The following is a 23,416-nucleotide window of genomic DNA, read 5'->3' as shown; positions in this document are numbered from 1 at the left end:
AAGGCGGGTCCAGGTCAACGGCAAGAACCCGGTCTAGTCGTACGACGGACGTCAAACCGACCGGTCGGTATGGTGACGCTTTGCAAGCCCGCGAGTACATTCGCTCCCCCTCTAGCTTCCCCGTGGTAACTAGGGAAGTCGAAGCAACAGGACGAAGTCCAAATAGACCGTCTGGTCCGTACAAACTTGCAGCGCCGATTTTTTTCCTTCCGTAGACTATCGTGGAACAAGGTTCGATTATTATTGATATGCTTTATGCTTCTTTTTATCGTAACAAAGAAAGAACATGGTGACGGTTGAAAGTGATTTGTTAATTCGATCTACTGTGTACTATCGATTTCAATAATTGCGTTATCGATGACTATCGATTTCAACATCAAACGGGTGATGGTACGACTGAATCGTTGCACAGTGCAATGATTATTTGGTGTATCGGAGGATGAATTATTAAATAGTTCGGTATTGGAACGATGTAACAGAGAATCGTGAAATAATAATTTAGAAAAAGTGTAATTTCTTGTCTCATTGTTTGTGTGGAATATCGGAGGATATTACTAAAATTATTATAATTCGATATTGGAACAGTTTAACAGAGAATATTAACGTAAGAAAAGTTAGTAATTTCTTATTTACAAGAAATGTTTATATGTGTCAGTTGAGAAGTGAAGAACAAATGTAAAAAATTTCGACATTGAGAATTCACGAAGAAAAGCTGGACTAGGAAAAAAGTGTTTTCCTTCCTACGTTTCTTTATCTAAATGTCGACGGAGAAGCCGGTGGAATGAAAGACGCGCGGAATTCGACGTTCTCATTCTCTTTCTCTTTCTTAACCTCTCTCTACTGTCAGCGTAAGTGCAACGAAGTAAGACTAATGGGACGAGCGTGAGAGGGATAAAGGTCGACGCACCTGTTTTGCTTTCGATCTCAAGTTCGACTGCAGTAGTCTCCCGAGCAGTTAGATGCAGTGTCGTTGAAACGGTAATTACATTGAAGTGATGTGAATGCAGTTCTGGTGATACTCGACGAAATTTCGAGAGAAGATGATCATGCAAGGATCGACGATTGATCGAGATGTAAAGAAATCCAATGGAAACTAACATTCTTGTGCTTGCCGTGCTTCGATACAAGTATGCGAATTTTACTATTCTTAACCTTAATGTTTTACGTACATCGGGGTTACCGTTTAATCTTAACCCTTCTATAGGCGCTGGAAATCACTATTTAACGAAAATATATTCTTATTTTTAGAGCTTGCTATCATGTATATATAGGTTTTTTATTCTTTCTAGTTCTATATGTTAATCTAGAAAAATAGATCCAATATGGAGGGCGAGAAACACAGTCATGACTGTTCTTATTTTAGAGGATAATAGCAAAAAAATTAATCAGCTCTGTTAAAATAAATATATGGTCTATTTAATGTACATTTATAATGGAGTTTGTTCCTTTTTAACCAAAATATAAGTTGTGCCTTCGGAAGGGTTAAGAATGGATGTAAACATTATTTTATTAATACATACATTTATATTGAAATTTATTCTCTTTCCCAAAAATGTAAGTTATGCCTTCGAAAGACTTAAAGACAGATGTAAAATGGGCATAAAATTGTGTTGATTACAAAGATAAAAAGTAAATTGATATATATCGAACTCTCGTAGTTATCGACGAATGCACATATCGCGTGTTGTGAAAATGTTGATCTGTTAGAGTTGTTGTACAGAAGGAAAACTTTTTAAATGACTTTTTCGTGCCGATATACGTCAAAATAGCGTCGCACCTATGTGTATGTGTGTGTGTCACATCAACAAAATTGATTATATTTCTATGATAATCTTTTAGTTGACGCGAATATATGCTCGAGATGATTCTTAATGACAACTTCGAAAGTGATAAGTGTCGAGGTCAATACCTCATTAGAGGAGATGTGAAGAGTAGGGTATATGCGTATGTAACTAGAGCGCATGAGGTTAAATGTCCTCTGTGAAATAGTTTGAATTTAGATGAGCGGTTTAATCAAGCGAAAAACGTGAATAACGCGGCTTGAACCCTTTCTCTGTACACGAGAGCTTTAAAACGAATGGAAATATCATGGTAATGTTCCACTATCAATTATATCGCTAGTACAGCAAAACACACGCGACGGTTTCATGGCCTTTGAAAGCGGCCAATTCGTTAATTGTTCTTTACATTTTATACAGACGAACTTGATCCTTGAAGTTTTAACGATCTTTAGTTCTCGCAGTTAGTATCAATGCTATCGATCAGACGAAAGTAGTAAGTAAGAATGCTTTTCTTGCTTCTAGGAAATTATTTTTGGCATTTATTTCATGAGCAATTTTTTAAAAGCGAAATTAATTTTTATACAAAGTAATTATTTTGGGTCAAGGAAGCTTCGTACTTTAAATAAACGAAGAATATAGGGTAAAACGTGATAAGTGTATTGTTGCTCAATTTTTTATTGTAATATCCTTTATTTAATTTAATTTTTTAAATATAAAATATGTAATTAAAAATAGAAAAAATCCGCTAGGTGCAAAAATTTAGTTGAGAAAATTCTGTAAAAAGGCGTGATTATTAAGACGAACAATATTTTAATATCATAGCGAGCGATATCTTTAAAGTTAAATAAAGAAACAATTTTTGTAACATGGGATTAATTGACAATGTAGGTTTAAAATCCCCGTATAAAAAATGAAAAATGTAATTTGTTGTCTTCTTTCCCTACACTTTCCAGCTCTTCAGATTTCTGAATATCTAATTAAGCAATACAAATCACGAATCATAAGAAGCGTTTAAAAATATTATTAAGAACATTCTTTCAAATATTCCGTACATTGATCTTGTCTTATTCGTAACGTTATATATCAGTGGCACATTATTTTCGAAGTTTGTAAGAATTTCCGTACCTGAATAATTCAATACGTCAAAAGAAAGCTAGTACGAAACAAACGGCTAAAAGGAAGAGATTTTTCCTGTGAGACGTGGATTAACGAGATTTTATGAGCAATGAGGGATTATCTGACTGAAAGAATGAAAGACATCGGATGAAATTAAAGCGGCTGTTTCGTTTTTTTGTTTGAAATCGTAATTTTTTCCTGCTTAGAAACATTTTTCTCCTCAGATTTTTGTTTATATTATATCGTCATGTAATCACACGATATAAAGAGTTTTTCTGCACTAATTTCTCGTGAACTTCACTTGTGCGAGATTTTCTATTCATCAAAGATATTCAATGGTTCAACTTGGTTTTCTTTCTTTTTAGATGTGACTCGCAAAACGATTAATCAAATAAAGGATTCACGATTCGGTAAACGTTCTTTGGAAACTTTCTAAAATGGGGTAGGGTCTAAAGTTATCAGTGCACTATGAATATTTATGAAAATTTGTATTTTTGTACATATAATCTGCAAAATGGAATTTAAATTTAAATAGAAAAATGTCTTATTTATTAAATATTGTGAATGGTACTGTATTTCAAATGTTTTATATATGTCTGTATATTATGTATATTCTGTATATTCTTGCATATTGAAATTTCCTATGAATGCATAGAAATCCGTAGCATAGTTATGAGAGAATATCATCATTTTTATCCCTTTCCAAGTCTGTTCCCTTACTCTGTTTCATAATATAGGAACAACATCGTATATTCGATTTGTTAGAATTATGTTCAGGAATATGGAAGAACGTTCCCTGGTCTGTCGTCTATTTGGAGAAGAAATATTTAAGCGCAACTGTGTCCGAATATATTTCACTGGCTATTTCCCTCATCGGCGGCACGCTTTTCTCTTTAAATATCACTTATCTCGGTTTGCAGGGGTACCGAGGAAAAAATAACTTTTTTCTATTTGAATTCTCGTAATCTCGCGTTGTTACTTACCCGCTCGATGCTCCTCGCTGTTTCGTTTGTTTGTCCGTTGCTGGTTTTACTTATTTTTGCCATGGAATGCAACAGTTTCCAGGGTTGTGCGTTTGAAACGCAATGTTATATCGTTGAACGTGAATTTAATGCGCTTTAAGTATGAGGAAACAGTATTTCGTTATTTTTACGAAATAACTGGGAGAACAACGCAGATTCTCTGGTTAAAAACGACGTTTGCGTGTCGGTTTGCGGCACAACAGACTTAGTAGGGATTTTCGTCGGGAAAAAAATATATTTCATTTTAAAGGCGAAATGAATAACGATTTAAACGTTAAAATGTGTTTTTCAGCAAAACATATTTCGACTTACGTAAATACTTGCTTCGCTTATTTAAAGATCTGTTAAGGAGTGGTTAATCTTCAAAGATGAGGTAGTTAATTTCTTCAGAGCACAAACTTAATTTAAACTTAACTCAAACTTTAAACTTTGCGTCTGTAAATGGTAGTGACGTTTGTTGTTGCTTATTTATATTTCTCATGAATATAAAGTTAAAGAATTATGGAATAAATATAACTGAGTTATTAATTTTAGTAAAATTTATATGCCAATAAATGTTATTATACACAAGTAGGAAAAAATAACATTGGAAAATTAGTTAACTTTAATTATTTGAAATGTTCTTTATTTATTTTTTGTATATCTTCATCTTAATAACAATAAAAAATGATTCATAGGAAATTTGTAGTTATTGCTATGTTTGTACGATTCAGTAATATGACTACACGTATATCTTTGATTCAAGGGAATTGTGGTTAAGTTAAGGAAACTAAAGTTGAACTTCAGTAGTACAATCTGTATGTTAAACATTAAAATACATTATATATGCTATCGGTGGAAGAGATATATTGAGGTCATAAAATCGGTCAGGTGTTAAAGATTACACGTTTCGAGAACTAAAACAGTAATTTGAGATATATGAGAAAGATAAGAAGCTTGAAATTTCCTTCAGGGCCATATGGTGTCCGTTTAGAATAGTCCCTCTTTTTTGTTGTATATCTTAAAAAAGTTGCATGTAACGGAAACGAATTCTAGAAATATGCGATATAAATCTTTTTACCTGCGAATTTCTAACTAAATTACATCTTGTAAAAAACAATCGGGTGCTTGGATATTTTTGACTATTTACTGGTGTATATTATAAAAATTACAAGTAATCATAATTGTAATTTGTAATTTACAATTGCAATATTTCACACATAACCACGTTAAAGATTGCTGAACTTATACAGCGGTGGACAAAAGAAAGTTTGAAGTTCATACTTGTATATAATAACTACATTACATTAATAGTTGCTTTGTTGTACTGAACATTTGTTTACCATGCCAATAACAATCTTTTTATCAATTATAACTCTTTTCTTTAAAACTGTGGTGTTTTTCTTATTGCTTATCCTGTAAACTTTCTTTTGCACATCTTAAAGCACATTCATATTCGCACAATAACATTCTGTATACTTTTAACAGTTTATCGTCTTCCAGCGCAGAAAATTGAAAAGTTCAAAACACACTTCTTTTTTCGATTAGTAACACATTACAGGCATATACGCATAAAATTACAAACATAGCGCAGCACGATATTATATCAGAGTTGTAGTTAGGTACATATGCATGTCGCAAAATGTTGTCGCTGTAAATATCTATCGACAGCAGCATTCTATGCGTGTCGAATGTTTACTTTCCCCATTAGTCACTAGCAAATGCACAACTGGTATTGTATCCACGTCCCTTTACTTCAGCTGCACAGGCAGTCTTTTCATTTCTGCTCACATCCCGTTTCTCGTTTAATATCGAAATATCGTGTTCCACTTTTTTCTTCTAATCTCCAAACCGCTTTCCATTCGGTGTTACTGCAGTTGTACGTGCTCACGGTTCAAATCGATTCCGAAATTGCGAAACTTACACCGATCGCGATGAAATCTCTCTCTCTCTTCATAGCTTCCTTATTTTTCATCGGAACTCTGTATAATGCGTTTCTAAACGAGTGTTCACTTTAACGTACCTACTTACCACGAACTTCCTTGAAACTGTTGCATGAGAATGAATTGTGGGAACGTGGAAGAACTTTATTTGCACTGTTCGAGAGTGGCGGTTGGCGTTTGCAGGATTTATATAATGAAACAGCGAAATAATGTCTGAAAAATTGTACTATCTGATAGTAGATTATATAATAAAATAGAAAGATAATATTTCGGCACTTTTTATTTGAAATTAAAGTGACAAGTGAAGAAGATAAATAATTTCTCCGAGAAAGATCACAAATAAGTAATTTACTCATGTTTTTGACATATTATTTATTCTAAAAAGGAATACTAACATTTAGTATGATTTATTGCTGTATGATGTCTGATGTATGGGATATTTAATGGTTTTGTTATATATGATAGCTATATGTAGCAATCTACGCATTATTGAATACTAGTCAATTATCTCCTTTTACCATACGTACAGATTATACCTCAGTATGGTGAAGCTGCATGTTAATCATTTAAATAGTATTTAAATAGTCATTCCCTATGGCTGGTTGAAATTTCAAAATAGAACATTTTTTATTTTAGAAATTTGTATTCGACGAATTCATGTAATTTTTCACTTATACGTTTATACTTTATATGCTTTATTATTTTTATAACGAATTACTAAATAAATATATGTACGAAGTTATGGATTTATTTCGACAGGAGAGGAAATATTCAGAGACTTAATGCAACCGTAGCAAAGCGGATAAAACTTGGTAAAAAGTCGATTTCGCTACAGATCAAAGGCATCTACATTATTTGGTCAGTCGTGTGGAAAATAGTTCGATCTGTAGTATTTGCATATCCTGTAAATAATTTTGTATGCTTAACGCTATTTCGAAATGTACGCAATCTTATATCGCGAAGATCCCTAGCTTATGTAAGGTGGAAGGTAAATATGTAAAATACACGCTGTGGAAATAAAAGTCTGATTCAGAATCAACAATCCTTGTTATTTTGTTTTAGTTTTAGAATGACCGAACCAAGAATCTACCTTTATTTTATATTAATTCCTTTCTTATATCATACCTTTTTCGACCATAATTAATTTGGATTCTGGGAAAAGTTCAATTATATTATGCCATTTATATAATGCCATTTAAATTATTTTTTATCGTATGGTGATATTTTGTCGTTAAAAAATGTCATAAGTTTGAGAAAAATATTAAAGAATTGTTAAGAAATATCTCTTGGGGACTTTGAAAGTCTTCGAAGAGGAGAACAGAGTACAAAAATTCGAAGAATGTAATAGGAGTACCTAAGACAGCTATTACAATTTTGTCTGTTGAACACAATGATATTTGTGATCTCACTAAATTCATGTTAAAGAATGTGGCACTATAGAAAGAGGCAGGGCTCTTCTCGAATTAGAACTTTCTTTTACGTAGTGCAGAATCACTAAAATTATTATCGCTTAAAAATTGTTCTTTTGTTATTAAGAAAGCTTCATAATGCTAAAGAGTTGTTCCCTTTTATCATTAAAATTTTTACTCGTCGTTAAAGAGTTCTGCAGCATTTCTTAAAAATGTTATCCTTGAAAGTTTCTTCGAGCATAGCAACGTTTATTATGTTTCAAAACAATATACAACCACACATAAAATTAAGTAATAAGGTTTCTCTAATTGTCCCGTATGTTTCACCTATAAATTTCTCAACGATTCTTTCGTTGCGAATTCTCTATTCAACATCTTCCTCTTTTTTCTAGTTGTATTTCTATTCTCTGCTTGCTAGTTGCATTCCATTGGAAATTCCAGCGGTTTGCTTTTATTATTGTGTCCTCCCAAGCAACACGTATTTCGGGTTTTATCCTGCAGTGGTCGTGCTCACTGTACATACGACATTATTTTTAGCGAGTTCAGCTGACAGAAAAATTTTCACCATTTCTTTTTATCTGGTTTTTCATTAACACGATATATCCTTCTGCAGCCATGATGATTATAATTATAACTAGCTATATTTTATTCATACAGCGCTTCGCGCTTAAATAAATGTTTGAGTTGTTACATTAATCGTTGGTTGAGTATTTTCTCAACGTTATCAAGAAGCAGTCCGGGGATCCTATCTGTGAATTTCTTCCTTTTTTCGCGCTTGACATTATCGTTGCGATGCGCGAAACTACATTCTCAGCAGTATCGCGACGCAGCCTGTTCCATTTTTCCGAGTGAGAAGAATTTCCGCTTTATATTTCACGGGCCAAGGCTTTCTCGATATCCTCTTTGTAAAGCCTACTCAAGGATATTTTCAACTTATTCTATCTGGTCTATGCATCCGATGTATCTAATGCTAGCTCCACGACTTAATGTGTATTTTCGTACAGAGCGGTAACGAAAAGTTGCTACACGAATCTTCATTTCACCTATTAGATGTCACAACAAGTATTCTACTTTGGATATTTTATATCTATATTTTTGCGTATGATATGCATTCTGAGTATTTGTGCCTCATCAAATTTATATATTAATTTATTTATAAATATTTTCATAGCTACATAAAAATCCACTACTCTACTTGATTTATTGTTAGTATCGTACTGTACAAATAAAAGTAATTAATTAAAAATTAGTTTTGAAAAATAAGGAGAATATCAGAAGCAAATTAAGCATTAAGTTCTGCGACTCAATCTATCAAGGATAATCTGGGTGAAGCTTTTCAGTCCTAGGATTATCTGGCTAGAATTCCACAGTCTAGAGAAGGTTTTCGTTTTTCGGTTTTAGAATGGTCCAGTTGGGGTCTCTCGATCTGAGGATGGTTTGAGCAGAGCTTTTAAGTTCTGAAAGCTTGCTTAATTGAAGTTTTTATGCCAGAGAATGGTTTGATTAACACTTCTCAGTTTCTGGATGGTTCGGTTTGTATTTCTTTATAATGTATGATCGAACAGTTTTTGTCTTTTGATCTGCAGATGGTTCTGTTACCTAATCCGTAATGTTCCCTATATTTCCATACTGGGATGTGATGGTCCTATAATTTATCGTATGTCTGATACAAATGTTAGCATTTCAGAACTACAGACATCGAGGTCATGTGTTTTTGGCATAGTCTAGAGCAGATTGTCGATGTTTGTGTCATGAAATTTAATATCCTACAACCTTCCCGAACTTTAATGTGTTATATGGGTTTCGAGGTTCTATGGTTTCAGAATATGAGGTAATTTGTACGGATCCATGGACATAAAATTTGCAATCCTACGCCCTTTCAGTGATTTTGAATAGGTTCTTCGATTCTGGGGTCAAAAGCATCAGTAGTGTGGACTATGGAGGGGCAATATGGTACTGTTATCATAGACTTCAAAGTTTTACGATCATGAAATGACCTACAATGTATCTGTTGAGTCTTAGTTTGTCGATAGATTATCGACTCTAAACGAAAGTAACGTAATACTGTAATAACTTGAAATATTTTAGTATAGCATATGTTAAATTTTATGCTTATATTATGAGTATCATTTCTATCCAATACATGTCAGATATATACGTCCATTTACAACTACATATTAAAACACCTGCTGATCTTTCACGAAATTATTTAACGGTTACGAATATTTATCTGTAATTTTATTTGTTTGTTGCATGAGAAATAAGCGATTCATATAAGTATTTTAACATTTAGAAATGTGCAAGAAACATTTATAATTCGAACAAAACTCACCTCTAATTTAACACCATAATTAGTTTCTAATGAAACTGTTCCATGTTCTGTTCCATGATTTTAAATATACGATTATTGTATGATCGAGAAGGTTAAGGAAACAAAGTCGTTGAATCTATCTGCTTCAACTACAGATAGAGTTATAGAGGCAAATCAGAAACATGGGCGGGAACATGAAGGTATGAATATAGAGACAAAAAGTATTATTTCCGCGTTTTATTTACTTATTAATTGCCCTCCCTTGAACGATCGTCGTCCATTTAAAGCCGGAACCTTGGGCGGTGGTGTAGTTGTTGTACGAGTTGTCCTCTTTGTGTCGGGTCGAACCGCTAATAAATATGGAGAGGATATCCATCTTTTAATTAGCGCGTCCGCCGGACGATAGATTTCATTAATTCTTTCAGAATCGATCACGGATACATCGTTCGTTATTCGTTGTTCATGTGGCCACCGTTTGTTCTGCAATTATGCCTCTGGTCGATTATTACTCGTTAATACTGTGCAAAGCTGAAGTGTTTGATCGCAAGCTATAAGAAGCCCGTTCGTCGAATAATTGAGAAACGTTGACTTTAGATGGTTCGTTAAATGTGCGATGGAAGCTGTTCTTGCTTTCTTACAATGAGATTGAATGTGAATCCAGAAAATTATTTTACTTACTTTATTATATCGTGGCATAAATATTGCTATAGCAAAGTAGCAATTTCCTTGAGTGGTTAAGAATTTTCTTTTTTATTGCTGTTATCTAAGGATATTATTGTATTATAAATAACTGTCATTCTGCTAAAGCAACGTTAAATTTAGTTCACTTTAAATATCGGAACGCGCGGATATTGAGATATTGCATTCAAATGTAAATTCGCAGATGTTTCGTTTCCGAGTCTTTTAGGATTTGGTGCCAATGAAAGCATTGAAACAAACTGTTCGCGTTGCGCTCATTGCAATTCAATCTTATGGATTTCTTTGGTTTGCTAGTATTTCAAGTTTGCCAAAGACTAGCTGAATCCAAGAGACTTTCGCAACCGCGTAGCGGTTTGTTTCTAATCATTTAACGTTCTGCTGGAATTTTCGAGCGTGTTCGAAAATGCATGGTCCGACACTGCGAAACTCGTATGTCGTAATTGAAACTGCAATTGCATTTCAATCAGAGTTTGTCTTTTAATTAGAAAATCAACGAAGGCATTAATATTTTCAGCGAGATAAATAAATTTCTAAATGTTATTGCAAGGTGCAATCTTTAATGTAGTTGAAATATTTTTTAAACGACACATTACATATTTAATCATAAATTAATATTATTAAATGTTAGAATAAGGTGAATTTCGTTAAAGGCTACTGGTTTAGTTGGACATATCGATTACACGGTTCACTCCATATGTATTTTGTATGCATGAGAAAATTATTCAATTTCATAATTTATCATTACATTCCATCACTGCGTAATTTCATATGTCTAGGTTATGACTTGTATCGTTATTTGAATAGTATGCCTAAAGTGCCACGGAAGATTTCGTAACACGTTAAGTAAGTGTTTGTAGATCGGCTTAACTGGTAGGTCAGCAGACGACAAAGAGCAATTTATTTGTTGCGATGAAGATTCATTTACTTGAAAGTTGGACAGTTTATAATTTTTCAGAGAAATCTCTTTTTTATGTTCATTGATGAATCAATTTACTTATTCGTATCCACAAAAATGGATGAATATTAAAACATCTGATAATAACTTTTTATATAAATAGCTAATGTCAGAAAGTACTATATATTGCAATATTATTTTTATTAAGAATATTATTTTTATCAAGAATATTGGATTCGTTTTAAATTTAAAATGGAAGTAACTAAAATAACAGTCTTTAATTATAATAATTACTTTTTGTCTCCTTTTTATACGAAAGTAATTATTTAAATCATCGTCAAAATTAATCGAGCACTGTAAAATGCACGTGAAAAAAGTTTTTTGGTGGAACGAGCAACAACTTACTTTCGATGAGGATGCTATCACGCAGCTGGGAAATCGACCAGAACCGCTTTGCTGCGGGATTGAGCGAATAATTTCATTACACAGACGGAACGTTCCATGTAGAAACTGCTTTAATCCATAATTGTTGACTGTCTTCTGTATATGATTATCTATTTTAATTAGATTGTGATTTATTTTCCGTAAATCATAAGCGAACTATAAAATTCCTTCTATATCAAGATGCAAAAATTATGTATTTTTTCCCATATTTAACTGTAACCTTCACAAGACTAGCAAATATATTAAATGATAGAGGAGGTTTTGTGCACTGAAAGTAATTAAGTACACGTTTATTAGTTTCTGTAGTTATCAGCTAAAAATTAATGAGCGGAATAACGAATATCGGAACAATATATTTTAACACGAAGGACGCTATAATAATTAAGAGAAATCAACGTGTAAAAACGAGAACGCGTTAGGATGTGATAAATATAAGAAGAGAAGTCAACATCATCGCGATGCGAACGCGTCAAAGGAGTAGAAAGTGGGAGGGAATGTTACCCGGTTAGATGGAAACGCATTTCCGCTGTTAACGACTTTCTTTTAGAACCTTTCAGTCTCGTAAATCAATTTCCTGTGCCATGCGAACTTGTTTCTAGATTTTTTCCGCCATTTCCACCAATTGTACGAGTGTATCAGTGAAATTCGAACATCGTGATTTGAAAAAGAGTATTCCTTTCGTTGAAGGTAAAATATAATTTTTTGCTAGAAAATTTTTTCCTTTCCCATCTCGTACAGTTGTTAATTCTTGAGATTACCTTTTCCTTCTATTTCATTTCCTATGTGGAAATTATAATTTGTTTTGTGAATTATTAAATTGCAGTCACCGACAACTTCTCACCAGAGTTACTCGTTTAATTTTTGAAATTTTAATTAGAGTATATTTTCTTCTGGCGTTGCAGTCGTTAAAGACTTGCCACGTGTTCGTAATAATTTACTTCATTTTCTCGGGCTTCTAATGAAATTCAGAAGCAACTGGCATTTCACTATGGCTTAGAAGGGAAATAGTGACGTTAATCTGGCTATTCAGCCACGCGTCGACTTTGTTTTAGGAAAGCGTGGACATGAAAGCTCAAATCTGACTTTGAATTGATTTCGAATATATCTCTATGCTCAGTTTCATTTGAATTTCATCAATTCTTTATTTCAGTTCTTATTTTTTGACATCTTAACTTTCTGTAACGCTAGTTGTCCCTTATTTGGATTTAGATTGATTAAATGTTCTATTACTGTTAGCTTAGTTTCTGAAAAATGATCATCCTTCCAACAGGATGTTGCTCAGTAGTGAAAAATTGGAAAATAAAATTAGATAGCCCTTGCAATCATCCTCTAAAAAATATAGAGATGAGATAATCTAGACGTATCCGAGCTAATATTTTTAACAAAAATCCGAAAATCCTTAATCCTCTTGAATCCTAGTTCATTTATCTTTATGTTTGCTTATTTAATTCACGTTTCATAATTCTAGTTCGTTAGACACAAAGAAAGTTTTATTTCGTCTTCTCCAACATATGAAGCTTTTTTCTCAAATGTGAAGTAAAATTAAACGATATAAATAAAAATCCCTAGAATTACAAATCTAATATTGGATGAATATATGTAGCATTCATGTTTTGGTACGCCTTGAGAAGTGGGAAAAAAAGAACGTTTCTTATAGTAACGGTGCTTTAATCAAGACCACTTGAAGGATTCTCAACGTGGAACACTCGAGCCAGCTCTTCTGTGCAGATCTTTCTCTCTTTGCATTTCAAGTTGAGCCTCATCCTTAGCTATGCAATTAATTATATCACAGACGGTTGAATTTTCCAACGTCCATCCTTTACTTGAAAAAATTAATTAATGTTGAAATGATAAAATATTAGATTAAAAGTGATTATTATTTCATCAAGTTTATATTGTCGAATATATGATGTTGCGTTGACGTGCCACGATTCGAAAGGAAAGTGTACTTTTTTCAAGAGAAATAAAGGTTAGTTTTTAGGCAAAGTTGAATTTTAATAGAATCTATATGCTTTCACACATTATAGTACTACACATCATCGTAAAAGCTTGGAAATTCAAAATAAAATTTTCTACAAAGTATTCTATTCAGGAAAAATTGATTTCGTAGAATGAAAGGTCATTTGCACGTGTCTGAATTTTAATACACCAAAGTCACGTCGCATGATTATTGTAAAACGGATACACGTTTCATCGCATTCTATCGGCTTCTAATGTGATCAGTGAATTTAGACGCATGGCATGTTGCTACGCTCTGTGTACCTTAGAGTCGAGACATTAATTACTGTCGCCATCGTAACCTTAATCCTGGATCAGGTAATCCATGGATTATACGATACACTCCTATCTCGGCTGTCCAAGCTACTGCGCATTCTCTTCGTTCTTTGTTGTTCGAATTTCAAATGGAGGTACTCGTTTAATGCTTATGATCGCTCGACTATAGAAACTTGTGTGCAATTAGAGTTTATTTCGAAATCTTTGAGGTTTCCCCTTTAGAAATTCCACGAATTTCTTACTTCGCATTTAATTAAATTTCGTAAAGAATGGCTAAGGAAGAAAGCTTTTCCAGAAATTTGAGGAAAAATGTAGATTCTAGATTTAATAGAAAATTTTGGAGACGATTTAAAAATTGTTGCGGAAATGAGCAAATTTTGGAGATTTAATTAACGATTGTCAGTGTTCGAGCAAAAGGAAGGAGATTGTTTACTTCATTATTTACACATAATACCTATTCTTCCAAATTTACCAAATATAAGATGTTTTTGTTCAGTTCCTCAAATCACGGAACCTGAGCGACTTCTAAATCGTGCCAAGTTTCTCAAGAGGAAAATTGAAAACTGGCCAAATTCTACGCCCATTTACTCTACCAGTTTATCATTTCCTTTTAAACTGATCCATCACGTCATATAAATATCAATGATATTTGTAATCTCTCTAGGATTTCCTCAGTTACCTCTGTTATAATTATAATCATAACATTGAAGAATTTTCAAAAATAACGTAAGCTTCGAACCGAAGAACAACTTTCTCATATTTTCTATAATAGAATTGGCAAAAGTTACGAGAGACATTGGATTCGTTCCAAGGGAAATTTTTACAAGATAAGCTCGACCATTCAGCGGAATACCTCAAAGAGTATCCGTAAAAACCAAGCGAACTTCGTTCCAAGTTCACCGCGTTTTGTCCAAACTAGTCAGATCGTGCGCCAGAATTTGCCTTGATCTTATAAGAAGGAAAGCAATTTGGTCAAAGTTAGTCGCACGTTTGGAGCTAGCCAGACCTCCCTTAAGTGGGTCAGACTTGGTTGAAGTCGTTTGAGGTTCTACGTGCATATTCAAAGCATAGAACGAAGCCTAGTAAATCTAAATGGCAGAGCCACTGTGACTGGAATGGATCACAAAAGACATGAAATGAGGCCGCTGGACTCGATCGAACTTAACTTCCGTTCGTTTGCCCAAAGAAACGCCAGCACGTATACCTTGTCTTCGACGAGTCGATTCAGACAGCCGCTGTTTAGACTGCCGTAATCAACTATCCTAGATTCGACGAAATCTAACCGGCTCCACGCTAATCTGTTTAAATCACGCCGCGTCCTTTGAAGTCCGTGGGGCTCTTGTAATTTCTGGCTGGGTCAAACCGGATTATGCCGCGTTTCACAGGGTTTTTGGGCAGACTCTATTTGAGTCTGTTTGAGTTTCTGTCCGTTTGGCGCCGCTGGATCTACTTCGAGTCATTAAAATCCAGCTACAGTCACTCATTCGTGTACATAATACAGAATGCTTTATTATAGAGTTCTTAAAGGATTATTAGATTTATTATGGCTTTAGCACATACATCCTGAAGTGGTTGCACAGATATATAAAATTTTTGTTGTAAGCGGTGATGTAGTAAAATCTTGATTAGCAGAAAATCACAAGACACGATATTTTCATAATGGAATAATTGTTTTCGTACGACAGATATACGTCTTGAATTATCTCGTGAATATTAATATTAGATGGGAACAGAAATTTTCGAATAAAAATGTAATAATTTCTTCCAGTTTCTGTTACAAAGAACAACCTCGAATTTTATATTAATTGATGTCTTGGTGATTAATATTTCTATTAATCTTTCTAACTCGAATGACAGAGGAATTAGAAACGGTGAAAATTTAAGGTGAGGCCAAACGATTAATTAGATCTAGTGCTATTTTTTAATTTCGATAGCGGCGTTCTTCGGAAGAATTTAAATTTAATCGCTAGAAAATTTCATAATTACTACGATGTTATTGTTATTATTGCATTAATACAACATCCACCGATGTTAAAAAGATACAAGTTTCTTCCTTCATTGAAAATTTTCCCGTTTTCAATTTTTTTACAACACGCGACGAATATTATGGCAGAAATCTTAAATGTTATATCTGACCACACTTTTCGCGAGAAGGAAGGAGTTACTTATATAATTTATTTGAAATTTCGTGGCTTTTGTTAATTTATATCTATCATATACATTACTGGTTTAAGTCATTCCGTTCAATTAATATTTCCCACAAATTGAAGACGGAAAAGAATAGTATGCATGATGAACTTTGGAAATAGAATTTAATTATATTATGAACTTTGCTGGAAGTTCTATTAACTCTCCATTAACCGATGACACCGCAATTCGAAATCCAGTATATTCTGCCTCGAGATTACATCATACTATATAACAAAGTTCCATTCTTCGTTATATCATACATTGCTTAAATTTTTGTCAATTTGAACAATGTATGACTTTTACCCATGGTATTTCGCGATAGATATTTCTATATTTTCCAGAATCCAATATGCGAGCCTCTCAGTAGCCAAACCGCATTTGTTAATTTCTTAATTTAATTTCCTAATTAATTCTGAAGAAACAAATTTGCATCCTTAAGTTCGTTTATTGCAAGAAGGTTATATAAATTCTAAGATAAAACAGTCACGATAAGTGAGAAATGATTGTGAAAGATAAGTAATAAATAATAAACAGTAACAAAAAGAAAGTGTTTGTAATATAATCGCTTTTCTGTACTTTTCGATATATGCAGTCGATTAATCCAGCTTCAGAGCGGCTCATATACATATACTGATTGATTAAAGTATTTGTACACTCACTGTAGAAGTCTTTTCGAAGCAATCAACATTTTGAAATTTCATTAGTGTTTTAATGAGATACGACTGTTCTGAGTATATTGGTATTTGAAACCAATCAGAAAATGTATGTAGATACTGCAAGATATTTGTTGCAAACATATATTTGAGGTGATCGTCGGTGAAGGTGCCCACAAGAAATACTCTTGATTTTCAATAATAACGTTTATTAAACTCTTAACAATTAACAACAAACAACGATTAACCACAATTAACGATTAACAACGATTAACGATTAACAGCGATTAATAACAAGCAACGATCAACGCTGAACTCTCAAGAGTCAATAACCCGTTTCTCTAATTGTGTTGGTATCGCTTAACCTTTCACACTTCGCAGCTCGGGGCAGAATGAATCTTTTGGTTCAAAACCAAACAGATTCTTTCCTTCGTCGCCCCTCAATATCCCCACTACGCGCGCGTTTAATAGAAGTCCGCGACGGTTGCCGCGTATGCATTCTACCGAATATTCGGCGAAAGAACCGTATTGATATCGATGGTACATTAGGCTTTGAAAGTATAGCGCTTTGTGTCGCGAAGCCGTTGGAAATTTCCGTGGTCGAGTACCGCCACATATTTAGTAAAAGATTAATGTACAGCATGAATGTAATATAAAAAAAAGGACGGCATACGCTTGGTCCATCATATATTTAAGTTCGAGTTTCTCGGGATAGTATAATGCAGTGCCGCAGACAGATCGTCGTATAGGACTGGCGAAATGCATACAATGTAGCGACCAGCGTATAGTTCCAGATACGTCGATTCGCCTTCGGTCCGTTTTTTTCACATACCAAGGAAGGTGCATACACGATCATAGGCGCGAACGGTGGCGTGAGCCGAGTGTAGTGGTGGTCGTCTCCGAGAGAAGACAAAAAAGATCGAAGGGCGGGCAGTAGCATTTTGAGGAGTCAGAGAGTGCAAATCAAGAAGCGAGTGTTGCCAGCGTGTCGTGAGTATGACCTGCGTGAGAGAGAGAGAGAGAGAGAGAGAGAGAGGGAGAGAGAGAGAGAGAGAGAGAGGGAGAGCGTTGGATCCGTTGTGAAGAGAGTTACAAATTAACTATTGCGTTGTCTAGACCATAATACGTTATTATGATTAATCAACATCTGTACAATCCGTTCATCATTATAATATTATATTTACGATACTACATGAATATTCGTTTGAAACATGTAATAGAAATCTGTGAATATGATGGATAATCGACTGTTTAAATACTTTCGATGCCTGCGAAATACATATAGATACTTGTACTAAATATCTTGTAATTTCTGTATATATTTTACAATTTACCGATATAATCACAATAGTCGAGTATCATTCTAGTGCTAATGGAATTTCAAAATGATCCGCAAAGTACATGTAATATGAATAGATATTAAAAAATATCTACAACTAGGTACCTATTGAAATACCTTCGCGAGGATATGATTAAAGAGGAAAAACATACACCGCCTGTTTTGTTGCATAAGATTTTCTTAACCATTTAAAGAGCAAAACCGTTTTATCGTTAAGTGCATCGCGCTGAAATCGATTTTCCTAGAGTTTCGCCGCAAGGAATGCAGAGGATTTTGATCGGTGTTGGCGGTGTGCACATACAGGAGAGACGCGATTTCACGTTAGATATTTCCACGGTCGATTGCTTGCGATCACGTGACCTAGATCTATCGACGGCGGATATCACGTTTTGGTATCCGATTTGACGAAAAGGAAATGCTCGAAATATCCGTGGGTGGTGCACGAATCGCCACGCTACACTGTGTGGAATTGGTAGTGCAAACGTGCCAAAAATGGCGAACGAAATGCGGTGAACTTCTCGGTCGCGAAGCCCTGGCGATCAAGATTTACGAGTTTCCAAGACTTACGGAGGTTTTATCAGAAAGTTTTATCGACGGCCATTTACACCCATCGACATTGTCGCGTGTCAATATATAATAAATTAAAATCGAAGTCATTGATTAAGATTGAAGTTGTGTTGTTTGTACGAGGGTGTATCATTTAGATGGGAAATGAATTGCCCATCTTTGAACTCTTATTATTTCTTGAATCCTCGAATTTTCATTTCCTTTTTAATTCTCCATACGTAGGATTTTTCGCTGATAAGAAAGTAAGTGAAGCAATAAATCACAGTTGACTATAACTTTTTACCTGAGTTAGGGAGTTAAGAATTAATGGCTGATATGAGTGAATTGTGAAGAAGAGTAATGTAGTAGAATGATATATCTAAAATGAGTAAATTTTGAGCAAAACCGATTCTAAAAATTAAATATTTTCTAGAATGCTAGTATTATTATTTTATTTAATGAATTGATATTTAACGGACAAAATGTCACAAACCAAAAACTGTTCTAAAAGGTGCACTGCTTTCTTTCTTATAGTAAGCAATAAAGCATATCAAAAATATTTTGCGCAAAAATATAAATGAAGTAGAATAGGGAAATTTTTCACTTCTTAGTTACTTTATTCATAACTTTATGTATTATGATGCAAAGTGATCGCCACTTATGGTTTGCAATGTAACATTAACCTGAATAAAGTCCCAATTGTTCCACTGCTCATTTCTATTAATTATTGCAACGCAATACACGACCGTATCGAGAAATTATTACAGTGAAATAACAATTAATGTTTGAAATGTAAAGTACGCAGGGTGGTTATATAAAAATTTACTGATCAAAGTAATTGTTAATTGAAAAATGTTCGATAGAATTAAAGCAGACTACAAAGCATGTACTATATTTATTATATATTAAAGCGCACAAAATAAGATTGTTGTTTATTACACGTATATTGTGACCAGATTACGTTTGAAATCATAAATATATAAATAATAAGGAGATACTTTAAAGATAATTACGGAGATACTAAAGAAATAATATTCCTAAATATTTAAATATTACATCAAAGCAAATAAATTCTGCAGGATACATATTTGAGTAAATATAATAATATTATTTATTTATATATACAAATAATTAATTAGAGTAAACTATTCTAGTACAAATTATTTTATGATTACTGATACATTATATTAATTAATAGCTATATACTATACATATAATATACAGATATTTAACAGACTGGACATGTAACATCGTGTTGTTTACCAAATATATGAATTCCTGGATATTGAGAATTACAGAGTGTATCTGATAACACACAGCAATCCACGATTGCAATTCGGGCTTCAATTTCGGGAGCACTGAAACGAAGTTATCAAGAATTCTACCCTCGTTCTCTGATACACGGGAATAAGAGAGAAACTGGCTCAACTACACGTGATTTCGCGTAGCAAGATTAGCAACTTTCAAAGAGACGAAATTAAACAGGAAGTAGACAAAATGGCCTTTCTAGTTTCATCCATTCTCGTGAAGCAATCGATATTAACCGACCTTGAAAGTGTATTGGATAAGCTTGTCACTTTTTCGATATTTTTTTACAATAGTAGTGTAATATTATAAAATATTCTCGATTCTTCGATTAATCAATAACATTTATCCCAAAGGTATGGCGAAGTTTAAAATTGAATAATCATTCAAAGCTTGAAAATTTCTAAAATTTTATGCACGTCGAACGTTTTATATATCTGTAAAAAAAAACTTTTCAAGGTCTAATATTCGACAATTTCGTTGTGAAATTTAAGAGGAATTTAAGGATAATATATTTTCATAGAATTAGCATTTTATTAAATAATTCATGTGTCACTTTATCCGGTGGCTTGCCGTGATACACCGAATAAGTTTTACGAGCTCTTTTCCGAAAGAAATTTTCGTCTTCACCGGCAACGTGTTCCTTCAAACAGTATCCATACGGACTTCTAAAGCACATACTCAATTTCTCTGAGATTAAGAGAGATTGTGTTCGAAATCAGTATTTCCTTTATTGGCAAAGATTCCTAATAGGTAATTCCTTTTCAATTTCCGTAAGTGTGTATAGTAGAACTTACAATTGTAGCAATCTGGAGGCTCGAAGAAAAATAGTATTATTTAATTAATTGAAACTTCCGTTCTGGGCTATTTCTTTATGCAGCTTTCGAAACTTTATTCGATTAAATAGAGAAAAGAACATTTTAAACGTAGCTAATATTAAGATGAAACAATTCAATTGAATCTAATATTGCAAAACTCGAACTGGCATTTCCAACACAGTTTACTCAATTCACCATTCTATCACATAGATCTTCTTCCTGGAAAACTCCTCAATTATGAAATTCAATTTGAAAAGATAATAACAAAATGACAGGATTTTAATAATCTTCTTCTTACGTGAAAAGTCACTTTGCCGTAAAGTTAGCTACAAGTTTACTAAATGTTTTCGAAGTTTCCGCGATTCAGTGTACCTTTCAGGATATCCATCAGCTCGGGGCGCTTTGCGCATCCGAATTGCCGAAGAATTTAAAGAGGGGGAGACAGATCTCTTCGGAACTCGTGCTCGCTTCGCATCGAATCGAAAGCCCTTTTCACCGAGTCATCCTGGCATTGCATTGTTTCGTTGTCCTTTATTTCCCCGATATCTTTGCAGCGCGGAATTCATTCTGTCCCACCGATGACCTTGATATAGTGGTATCGATCTTTTTGGAGGAGTCGTGATAAAACCGAGAAATCCGCTGGCTGATTTCTAGTGTTTAACGCGAGTAGAAAGTTCATTGGCCCGACGAAGAAGTTATAAATGAAGGTAATTCAACTTATTTGTCCAGTTGGATAGAAAATCCTGAAAATTTTAGAAAGATGATCTCGATATTCTATCAACGTTATACGATTCGATCGCATACTCTTTGATTTGAAATTATTCACTTTTCATTCCCATTTAATAACTCGTTATTGAAATAGGAAATTGTGTAATTTGATATATGAGCAGCTAATTTTTATATAATATTATTTCGAAATAAACGAATAATCCGTTTGGAGATACTATGACTGAAATTACTACGAAGTACAGTGGTATAATTAAAAAGTGTTATGAGACCTTATCTTTTTTCTCAAACGCATACAAGCATAGGGTGTTGCTGAAAAAGTTTTCGTACATAGCATTAGAATATATTTGATTTGATTAAAATTATATAATTTTAACAATAGATATATTGTTAAGATATATATTGGTGCAACGTATATTCTATATATTTACAATTGTAATAACTATTAGTTACTTGTTAGTTGTGTGATGCCATGATTCTCAATGGCACACCAGTTAAGAACTAAAAGGAAATTAACGGGAGAACGTTGATCAAGTCTTTCTTTGACCATATTTCGTTTGTAGAATATAGAGTCTGTTTGCTCTACCGAATCAGTTGTCAAGTATCTGACACGTCGATTAGCAAGCGCACATATCAATGACATCGAATTTCAATCAAGCCCAACAATCTGTAAAGCTGCCTGTTTCGCGCCCTGTATTCCAGGTTTTCGCTATTTCTCACGTCACGTCACGTCGCGTCGCGTCATCGTACCCCTTCTAATTAACGAGCAAGCCAGTAACACGGTAATTACGTCGCGGTAATATTAACGATTTGCCTATTACTTTCGCTCACATCCATTTTCATCGTTCGCTATTTCTCGTCGAAACTAACGGCCATGAGGAATGAAGGAATTGCAGCATAAAATGGTAGGAAGGAAACAGGAACAGGAAGGAATGTAAAGAAGAGAAACAAAGAAAAATACACGGAAGATTGAACATCGTTATAGTTGCTGGAGATAAACAAGTATGAATAGATTGAAATGGGATGAAATGAGGAGAAGAATAAGGATAGATGAGATAACAGGGGAACACGTGTGAGAACAAACGAAATAAATCGGAGCAGAAGAGAATAAAGTGGATCAGAATGCAGAAGAAGACAGCAAAGGAAAATGGAGAAAAACTGAAGATAATGATAAAATAGAGTGAAAGTATGGAAATAGCAGGATATAAAGACAGAATTTATGTCGTAGAATAAAGCGCAATAAAATATGGAAAAGAAAAACAGAGATGATAGAAACAATGTACAAACGAAATATTATGTTTGTCCACGTAAAGTATCATTTGTTAATATATTTGATGTAGTAACACTTGAAAAATACATTAAAACGTATTTTTATACATGATTTTTATAAATTACCAAAATACATGGAATCACGTATAAATTGTTCGAATTAAACATGATATATGGTGTTTTAAAGAATTCACAGATACGTGTTCCAAATTTTATCTGGAGAACGAGATTTCATACAGACCAATCTCTGAAAACAATGTTTTGTTCTGTTGAATAAAACAAAGTACAATGGAGTAGATGAGACTCTGCCAGTCAGTGAGTACGGCAAACTAAAACAGAGTAGAATCAAATAAAATGCAGCGAAACAATATGTATAGAAACCGTAAACTAAAGCAGAGTGGAAATGCGATAGAGGAAAGCAAACCACTGACAATTTTTTGAAAGCCCGAAAGAAAAGTGGGACAAAGGAATACATCCTTTGACCAAAATTTCCATCGTATTATTTTCATTCTCTGTACACAATGCAGTAGACCAAAATCACGAAAAAAACAATTTCCAGAAACATGTACGACCACGTGTTAAACCCATTAGATCGAATTATTAATCCTTTGTAGTCTAACAGTTTTTATGATTCGATCACTCAACGATTTCACACTGCTTCTACAATGAAACTTTTTGGTACCGACACTTTGTTTCA

At 33.7% G+C, this 23,416-nt stretch overlaps 1 protein-coding gene across 1 annotated transcript in view; it reads left to right on the top strand.

The window, feature by feature from the left end:
* The first annotated feature begins 51 nt into the window (after positions 1-51).
* The window catches only part of LOC100747987 (5-hydroxytryptamine receptor 1-like), a 93,393-nt gene continuing 70,028 nt past the window's right edge, over positions 52-23,416 (top strand). Inside the window, exon 1 of the mRNA XM_003494288.2 lies at positions 52-1,127. The gene's annotated coding sequence lies outside the window, so the exon portion shown is untranslated. The remainder of the gene's footprint in view (positions 1,128-23,416) is intronic.

The sequence above is a fragment of the Bombus impatiens genome, unplaced genomic scaffold, assembly GCF_000188095.3.
Source record: "Bombus impatiens unplaced genomic scaffold, BIMP_2.2 scf_2004, whole genome shotgun sequence".
NCBI lineage: Eukaryota > Metazoa > Arthropoda > Insecta > Hymenoptera > Apidae > Bombus > Bombus impatiens.
Note: the sequence above shows the minus strand (reverse complement) of the source record. Positions and strands in the feature narration are given on the sequence as shown.